The 10,664-nt window shown below is 36.1% G+C and overlaps 1 long non-coding RNA gene across 1 annotated transcript; it reads right to left on the reverse strand.

The window, feature by feature from the left end:
- Positions 1 to 6,585: 6,585 nt before the first annotated feature.
- On the reverse strand, positions 6,586 to 9,250 carry LOC113278464. Its single transcript, XR_003325530.1, has 4 exons — positions 8,764 to 9,250; positions 8,355 to 8,466; positions 7,981 to 8,047; positions 6,586 to 6,825 (listed from the first exon to the last, which is right to left on the reverse strand). It is a non-coding gene; the product is annotated as an uncharacterized LOC113278464 (long non-coding RNA).
- Between the last annotated feature and the right edge of the window lie 1,414 nt (positions 9,251 to 10,664).

The following is a 10,664-nucleotide window of genomic DNA, read 5'->3' on the forward strand; positions in this document are numbered from 1 at the left end:
AGAATGCATTATTTTAGCAAAAATGGATACTTATAACATATCAGACAACACAATTTACAGGACACAAAGAGTCAAAGCTTAGCATTGACACCGGTACATATCGATATGTACTGGGTAAAACCTGATACATATTGATATATATCTTTTAGAGTCTACAACACCACCCTTTAGCTTCTTTTCTTCTATTGGTTCTCTTTTGTTTTCTGCAATTACAAACTGCATTAGACCCAAATTTCTACCACATTATAAGCAACAATTTGCAAACTTCTTTAAGCGAGTGAATCTCGTATGATATAGCAGAATAAGTTTACAACGTTGAAAACTCAGGAAGGCTACTAAAAAACATGGTCGATCAGTTAAATCTCTTTAACAAGTGGTTTCAGTTCAATAACCTCCAACCTTATTAATTTTGAGAATAATCATTCTACCACTAATTCAAAATGAATATACCACTAATTCAAAATGAATATCCAAGTACATATATACATGTACTAAAGATAACAAGAATTGAAAACCTAACTAGTGGATATTGATATGTATTGAGTGAAAACCTAGTAGATATTGATATGTATTGAGTGAAAACCTAGTAGATATTGATATGTACTAAGTGAAAATCTAACCAATTTCTTAACCCACTTACTTCCTCTAATTTCCTGAACTCTTTTTACTACCAACTTTCAAGATGACAATATTGTTATGACCACATGTTAAGACACCCATTAAAATGATAAAATAGGATTAATGAGCCTATAAATCTACGACATATCTATCAACAAATAAGAAACAAGTGCACATTCACGGACCTTGGACTCAACGACAAACATGAATACATTACCTGCCACTTGAAAGCTTAGTAAAATCGACCTTTTTCAAAAGACAGCGATGTAATTGTGGTATACTTAATTCATGCATGAAACCAAATGAAAACTATCATGTTGTATGATGCAGGTGCTAATCCTAAAGACTTAAAAAGTACAAGAAAACATTTTTAAAAAAATCATCAAATTAATGTGCATCTCGTTAGGAACAAAGCATAAAAGTCAAGTACAAAGAACGAAAAATCAAAAGAGCATCATGTTCCACTTATCTGACTTCATTGTAGTAGCATATGACGATCATCATCATAGGACAATCCAACTGAGAGATGTCCCATACTTGTGATGGTGATTATATTCATTTGCAAATGTTCTTCATGTAATACACTACAAACTTCTCATTTCATAATTGCTTTATCCCATTCGTAGTGTTTATAACAATGGTAAGTATTTAAGATTCTGATTGGATAGTTGGACTTCTGATCGTATTGAAAGTATATGGCTCATATAAAGGTGCTTCTAGGAGGCGGAGGATATAGTAGGCAAATGCGTACTGTAAGTGACACTATCAAAAACCATCCAGTTTTTCATGGTACAACCAAATATGTACTGCAATTTTTACCAGTACATATGGATTTTTCTTTCATATCACATGCATAATCAACAAGGGTATTCATAAGAAAACAAAGTAACAACAATACATAAACAAGTACATGGTGATATGTACTTCATTTTTCGCAATACAGACAAATACGTACTGGCAGTTGACACTATCAAAAACTACAGGCAAATACGTACTGGCAGTTGACACAATAAAAAACTATCCAGTTATTCACGGTACAACCAAATATCCATCAGTATTCGATAATACATATTGATATGTACCTGATGCATATGCAATCCAAGTATTCAATAATGCAAATTGATATGTAGCGCTGATGAATTCTACTTATATTCAACAATACAAAACATATTGCTATGTATTGTATTAACACATACTGCATATTATGTTTTTGGTATTCAAGGATACATATTGACATGTATTACATCAACGAATCACTTTTCCTTAAGTACATATTGATATGTTCAAGCATAAACTATGCTAGGATTTTATACAGTACATATCATCAACTAATCACTCTTTCCCTTACTACATATTTAAATGTATTCAAGCATGAACTAAGGGTTTAGCAAAAATCTGAAAACTTTTATATATCCAGAACTTGAAAAAAATTGTGAAACTTTCAATATTCCACTACACATACAAAAACCCCAAATTCATAGCAGTAACTATGAAATTAGTAATTTTGTAACAAAAATTCTCAAAAAAATACGAACCTAAGAAATAAAAATTGAAGAAGATCAAAAATATTACAAAAAATACCTGTTAAATAGCTTCAAAATCTGTTATGCTAATTACAGTATATATTGATATGTATTGCACCAACGAATTGATGTTAATAGGAGATTGAAAACATCAATTTTTCGATTAACATCAATTTCTTCAAGAAAAACTTGAAACTGAAAAAACCCCAGTTTTGATATAAAATTGAAATTGAAAAACTTAATACATACCTTAATTATATGTAAACCCATATCATCATCAGCATCAATAAAATCTTCTTCGTTAACATTAGTTTCTTCAAGAGTATCTGAGATTCACAAGATTTTTCGAATTTTCTGTAACTTGTTTGATTTTTGATTGTCTTTTTTTTTTGAATCTAGGGTTTTGATTTTCTTTTCTCTGATGAAGAAGAAGAATGAAATATCGATGAAAACAAGAAGAAAAGTGAAAACTGTTTTTTTTGTACGCATGTTTTCTTCTCTGCTTGTGACACGCGTGTTGTTAGGGTTACCTTGGTAATTTTGCGCTTTTTGAAACTTTGTTGGACCAGCCAGCAAATGTTTTATCTCACTGGACTACACATTAACCCGGGTCGGGTTTTATGGACTAAATAACAAATTTCTCATTTATTATAATAAAATTCTTCCAAATAAGATTACATACTTTTGGTTGGTAACCTTTCCACAAGCTGGGCTCCAACACCTTTTTGAATAGCAATACCTAATCTATGAAAAATAAATCTACCAACACCACTACTAGCATCATTACAAACTAAGCAGTTCTTCAGACGCTTAAAAAAACATAAAGTATCCTCACCTAATTCCCCCAAAGTAGAGAAAGCTAAAATGCCAAGCCCATAACCAAGTGAAACGCACTTATCAAAGTATTTGGTACGTTTTCGTGCAACAACATTAGAAATAGCTTTGCCAGGGACAAAAGAGCGAATACCTTCACCAGTGAAGGGAGATACCCCTGTAACATCCATGCAGACATCCTTACCATTTTCCAGTTGAGAACGAGGATATCAGCCGGCCGTAGGTCTTTGTCATCATCTGACAGGATCCCAAGAGAGACTTCCTTGCGCGCAGGAACACTAGCTTTGTAACAAATGTCGATAACCACATCACGTACAAAGTCATGTCGAAACTTAACCCCAACATCCTTAGCACAATGAAGCGCATGATCTCCATAAATATCCATAGATTTGTTACAACTAGAGCACAAACCATTCTCAACAAACAAAGGAATACCCAAGCAATAGCAAAGGACAGCTCTGAACTGTCTAGTCCCGAGACACTGATTAAGTCCACTAATAGGTATAGCCAATAAATAATCTTGAGCATGCTTAACTTGGTTACACTGCCACAAAATGGAATCTCTTGTAGACATAGAAAACTGGTCTGGTACTTTCCTCTTAATTGCATCAAAATAGTACTAACTGCCAGGATGAGGGGTGGGGTGGGGGGGGGGGGGGGGGGGCAGTATCATCAACGCAATAAGAAGAAGGTAATCCACATACCTGAATAAAATTCTGCAATGCCAACTGATAAGCAGAGCCTTTGTTTGTTGGGAATAAGTTACCAAAAATCACCTTTTGTACTGGAGTCGTCTGACTCTGAGAAGCGAGGTAACAATAGGCGCGAGTGTCAGCCATAGTGTAAATTCCCATGCCACCATCTTGGATAGGCAAGGTAGCTAATCTCTGCTGCAAAGGTCCAAAACCAGAGCCATCACCAGTGATAAGAAGTCTCAAGTACTTGAGAAAATTATCGTCAAAGACCTCGGCAGCTTGCTGAAGGGAAACGGGATTGGTAGTGCGCAATGCAAAATATAATCTAGAAACACCGGTGCAGTTGCGAAGTAATAGCATCTCGCTTTGAGGATCCTTGAGTTTTTTGATGGAAGACATAAGTTGAACCGTCTTGTTCACTCTACTCAGCATCATGTCACTGATAAAGTTCAGATCCAAACTCACAGGACCACCCAAAAGTTTAACAACATTAGATGGCCTACCAATGTCAGGAGGGAAAACACTATCATCAATAATTCTGGGATCCATAGACGGCCAGAAAACTTCCGTTTTCTTAACATTGAGATGTAAACCTCTACTTGGTCCTTCAGTTTCTATAATACGCAAGGCCTTAGACACCTCAAGAGTATCACCAATGATTGTACCGTCGTCAAGGTACCATGCGTGCAGATCGAGTTTACAACTTGAAGCAATAGTCTTCACTAGAGGGTGAAGAGTCAAAGAAAACAACAAGGGACCGAGAGGGTCACCCTGTTGTACTCCAAGGGCAGACGACAAAATGTATTGATTATAGTAAAGTTTAGCAGGTCGCACATAACAAAATTCTACCCATCGAGAAATACCTGGACATTGGAGACGAACCTCCTTGATGAGCTGAGATCTGCTCACCATGTTGAAAGCGTTAGAGAAGTCAATAAGCAGCATTGACATCTTGTCTGAGTGACCTTTCAACTCAAGGAGACCATTTACAGCATGTAAAATACTTTCCCCTCCAGCAGGAACACCAACCCCAAATTGATAGTCTCCTAGATAAGAGGACATATCCTTTGCAACAGAAAAGGCAGCCACTTTGGAAAAAAATCTACGCCAAACCGTGCCATCTGAAATAGGCCGAATACCCCCTCCAGGCTTGAGTAACTGAGTTAAGGGCGCACTGGCTATGAACTCTCCCAACTCCGCCGGACATTTGCCAGCCAACCAAAGATTGACAACTCCTGTAATCGAAGCGAGTAAAATATCTGCTACAGCAGCCGCTGCCCCACTCGTCGCATCAACTAAATGTTGTGCCCTCAAACCATCTCGACCGCATGATGTTTCTTTATGAAAACTCTTAATAGCTCCCAAAACAGCACGACAATCCACGGTAATTGGGTCCGTGATAAAGTCATCACCAGAAACAACCGGAGGAGGCGCTGCAGGGTGTTTGTCTTACAATTCCAAAAAAGTTTGTTCATTGCAAGGAGCCTTTCCACTGGAAGAAAGCACTTTGATCGCAGCACCAAAATGGCCACATCTTATTTTCCTACGACAAGCTGTCAAGTTAGCCAAACCTTGCTTCTTCTCATCTGATTGACTAGGCCCATTACGAGGGAGCTGTAGCATTTTTTCCACCAAAGCCCAACAACCATTGGGCTCCTTCCAAATTGATAAAGCCTGGTTTATAGCTGTTACCTGAAGCCGTTTCCGTTTCCCTGACTTCGCCTCGGCTGCACTTTTTGGCCTGTAGAGAGCTAAAGTACAAATGGGGAGAAGAATAAGTTGTATCCAAGACGTCACATTAGCTGGATTGGTGATGACTTTGTCGAGATAGGATTTCATAGCTCTCGAAAAGGATAACCGGCACTGGTGAGGGATGCAAGTTACCGCCGCGAACTGTCGTTGGAGAACAGAATTGAGCAGCTCTGTGGAAGGCTCTGCTACAACGTCTCCAACATTCTCCGCTGAAGCAATCTCAACTGAGGAAACAGGAGGACCAAGACAAACAACACTCGTCTCGGCAGAAAAAACATTACCGTGAAAAAGAAAAGAAGCACCATCTCCATCCCAGGGTCCTGCAACAACATCTCCATGAATTCTCCCTTCATTACCTTTGCAAGGCATCGACCAGGCGTGTAGATGCATGCATCTACAACACATCCGTAAGCAGATGAGGATCTTCTCCCACGCGTGACATATGAGTTGATTGTTGGCCATTGAATCTCTGTAAAACTCCTTACTAGCATCAGAAGAGAAATGCCTATCATGAAGATGCCGAATGATAGAACCTTTGGCATATTCCCTACCTTTTACACCGTCCGGACATCCATGGAAACCCTTGAAAGGGCAATGTCTAGTTTTTCACATGCTGAATTATTGGATAATAATTAATAAAAAATACAAATAAAAACAGATTTTATTATATAGACTAGTATAACAAGCTTGTCTTATGTTACAAAAGCTATAGGGATAACAAACTAAAATACTTTTGCGGAAAAGTCCTCCCACGAAAGCAGCACCACGTATGTACCTAAGCACTAAAATACTACCAACTAACTTCTATAAAATATAAGGGCCTGTTTGGTACAGTTTTGAAAAACAGTTTTCAAAAATAGTTTTCCACTGTTTTAAAAACATACCCTTTTTTCCTTGTTTTCATTTTCTAAAAATTGTTTGGTAAACTGTTTTTGAAAACAAGGAAAACCAACTAAATCGGATCAAATGTAAAGATTCGTCTAAGAGATAGTGATATTAGCCATGTCTCACTTGCAGTCATTCCCCATCTCTTACTTTGTTCTGAAAAGAAGAAAAGAATAAAGAAAAGAAAAAAAGAGAAAACACAGAAAACAATAATTTGTTGTTTTCATTTTTTTGTTTTTAAAAACAGAAAACAGATAGAAAACATTTTTTGAAAATGTCCTTACCAAACGCGTTTTCTCCTGTTTCCTGTTTTCTCTGTTTTTAAAAACAGAAAACTGTTTTTGAAAACTATACCAAACAGGACCTAAATGTTTATTTGTTTCTGCACTTCAAAATCAACGGGTGAATCTGCTTTGATCCAGACATCATGAGCCATTTCCTTCACCATACTGATTTTGTTGAGACTACCTTCATCAAATATCAAGAACTCTGTCATGCAATCTGATCACCACCAATTTCTACAGAGCAAAACCAAAATCTAATTAAATAACAAAATGTATCCAACTGTACTAAGTAATCATAATATTCTTCACAATTAATTTACACAACCAACCACCTGAAACTAAATGCACAAGAAGTTTAAGAGTTACTTTTTTTGAAGTGTTTTCAGAATATATGACACTTAGAGCTTCTCCAATGGCATGTATGTGGAGATAAATGTCAAAATCCACCTAGGATGCACATCCATTTTCTCTAAAATCATTCTCCAACCCGGATGTCAGACTTTAGGTAGAAATGTCAAAGGAAATGTCTAGTTTCTCACATTCCCCTTGACATTGTCTACCATCCTAGTCATATTTTTTTAATTAAAAATATATTTTACTTACTAAAATTAATTCCAATACAATAAATAATCATGTTTAAATCTAATAAAATCTTAAAATTACTAAACATAAAATTTACGTTTAATAAGAAAATGATCACAAACAACACTATTGGAGATGAATAACTTTTTTCACCTAAACTTAAGGAAAAATTGAAATAAAGACGTCTTGTTTGTGTTGCCACATAGGAAATACATACAACAACCATTGGAGAAGCTCTTAGCTGAAGAGCATGACCCACTTTACGTCATTTTATCTAATACTTAGCTGGTTCAATCTCCTCCTTGATACTCAATACTTAAATCAGTGTAGTAAAAGTGATTGTATAAATCAGGATAATAACCTTTATTCATAGCGTCTCCAAAGAAAACAAACCCCAGGATTCACTTTGTCCCAATTGACAAAAAAATACAATCAAAATGTTTCAAATGTATATGAAACAGGTATTTATGAAAAATTAAATCGAATCCCACCTTGACGACTACCAATAATTGGGACATCTAAGGTATCTTAGTGTTAATCCAGTGGCACAGTTTATGTGGAATTTCTCAAAGTTTGAACTCAGTGAGACATTGTTTGAGCCTGAATTTAGTTAGGATGTGTCCAAGATTTTGTGCTTACTCGGATCCACCAGTCATTGATCAAAAAAGTTCTTAAATGGGGATATATCTTGAGATGTATGTGACCGGCGGTTCATAAAATTCTACAAATTAGAGAAGACCAAAATACGTGTACCTAAAGCTCATAAACTGTGATGCGAAGATCAAAATCTGCGTATCATTTTCTTACCAAGTATTTAGAGGAACTGATATCCAATTAGCATGAAAATCTGTCACAGAATGCGCTGAAGTTGAATCTGATATAGTTAGGTTACAGAATTTTATTAGGAACAGTGAAGTGAAACAAATATAAAAGGATCAAATAATTGAAATCAATCATTTTGATATAAAATTGTGATAAGAAATCTTAGGTATCTTTGTGTTTCAGATTCAAGAAGAATTTAACCCATTCGAAAAGATTCAATTGGACTTGGAGCATAAACTACTCCCAAACAGGAATAATATAAGATGTGGCCTTTGGCATTGAGTGTAAGAAAGGGAAACATTACTTCAGGTTAGAGAATGGTGTAAGATAAATAATATGTATATCTCAGTTACATATACCTGATTGCTGATTATATTGTTCCTCCATAGACAGTTCAGATTCAGCTTTGCCAATATGATCCCCAGCGAATAGGACCTTGAGCATCTTCTATAATAAGCACACAGATCCCTGCTATAAAACATAAAGATACACAAAGACAACTCAATCAAAGATGACTAACAAATGTCCAACACAATTCTTACCTCAAACAACTCAATCAAGGTTATGTGTCTTTAAAACTATACACAACTAATTTGCTGCCCTGCTAAATTAGTCTGGAATGTCGAAGGAAATAAAACCCATTAAATTGAATTATAATCTGTTTGACATTTGAATTACAATCTGTTTGACATTTTCACAAACAACTAAAGCTCATAACTTGTGATGAGAATATCAATATATATATATATATATATATCCTTTTCTTACCAAGTCTTTAGAGGAATGAATATCCAGTTAGCTTGCAAATTTGTTCCAGAATGTGTTGAAGCGGAAATTGATAAGTTGGGTTAGAGAATCTAATTAGGAAGAGTGAAGGGAACAAACATGAAGCCTGAAAAAATTCAAACCAAATTTTTTTGATAGAAATTGTGTGAACTCAGTTGGGGACGATGAAAGAATGGGAGAAAATATGGAAACAATTGAAATCTCGTTCTAGGAAACTTGTAAGCGAGTTCAACAGTTTTCGATAGAAAATTGGGTGCAGAGAAAAGCTTGGGTTTCATTTGAACTTCTGGGATATTTGTTGTGAGATTTCTGTGAAACAATCTGGAATTACTTCAATCGATTCATGTTACTGTTGGGAATTGATGTTGATTAAAGTCAAGAACAAAGAAGAGGGAAGAGATTTCAATCGAGAAGAATAAAACCGAGAAAGAACACAGGGAGGTAATGAAGTGCCTAATAGCGTCGGAAAATGAAGTCGAAAAAAATGTTCTCAGCAGGATTCGAACCTAGCTTCTCCTAAGAGCATTAAGGCGTCCAATGACAGATTAACCCTTTGCACTATTTTATTATTAACTTCGGAAGTTTGTCATTTTAATTTTCGGAGTTGATAATTTAGGGTTATATTAGGAATTAGAAAAAAGCTTCACCAAAATGAGGCGCTTCACCAAACAATTACCTCTTTTCTTTACATTAATATAAGATAACGGTGGGTTTAGTGATTGGATCTCATTGGTTTGTTACGTCCACAAAGTTGGTCTCCCTTCTGTCCACCCTGACTCATCTCACTCCACCCAAAGCCTCAGATGACTCTGCTTTTCACCTTGCCAAATCTTTTCCCTTAACAGTACATATTTTCTATCACTTTGACGTTATGGACTATGGAGAGTGCAGACATTGTTAAAAGTGACGAAAAGTGACGTTTAAAATGGATTCGTATCCTCTCAGTCAGTCTCCAGTTACTTAGAAAATTAGTCGTGGTATCAGAGTTTCAGCATGAGCCTTACAGGGTCATTCTCCAAAATAACTTGGCTAAACTTCAAATCTCGTTCCAATTCTCCAAGGAAATAGGGTTTTGAGAATTCTATAGGCCGGACACTGGTAGAATTCTCAAATCCGCAGTTTTAACGGTTTGATTGCGGTTTCACTTTGAAATCCGCGGATTCACCCGCACCGTAGCTGTTGGACATTACTCGTCATGTTCAACCTTATCGACAGATTCCTCCACCCTTTATTAATGTTTCCCCACCATAGCTGTTGTACATCACTCTGCATATTCAGCCTTGTTGACAGATTCCTTCACCCTTTATTAATGTTTGAAACAACATTGGTAACAAGAACATCATAAAAAATTGAACATTTGCAAGTCAAGCCCAAATTCATTGAGCATATAGTGAGCACTGAGCAGCCATTATATTTGAGTGTAATACCAAATTAAACCGAAGCTTTTTGAGCTTGATAGAGTTTCTGCATGGACATTAGGAACAATCTAATATTGTAAATTAGCTTCGCTACCACTCAATGGATGAGGTTTCAACAGTCTTTCTAGTGACCCTGGGCATGAATTACACCTAATTCATCAAAAAAAATATAAAATTTCAGTCTATTTCCATCATATTGCGTTACGAGCTGTAATCGATGTATCTGGTAGACTTCCCACTAATAATGTTGAACGAAATTTCGTAATTCATTTCGAGGCTTAATAATGCTGAACGAAATTTCGTAATTCATTTTTGAGGCTCATGCAAGTACACTGTATGTTTGTTGTGTCAGCTGGTTGAATGTGAATTTCTCTGGAAAATGCATGACTTACACAAATGTGAAGCCAAATTATCAGATGGAACACACGTTGTTCCAGTTGGATTGGAGACATTAGTAGGTGTAAA

The sequence above is a fragment of the Papaver somniferum genome, chromosome 5, assembly GCF_003573695.1.
Source record: "Papaver somniferum cultivar HN1 chromosome 5, ASM357369v1, whole genome shotgun sequence".
Classification (NCBI taxonomy): domain Eukaryota; kingdom Viridiplantae; phylum Streptophyta; class Magnoliopsida; order Ranunculales; family Papaveraceae; genus Papaver; species Papaver somniferum.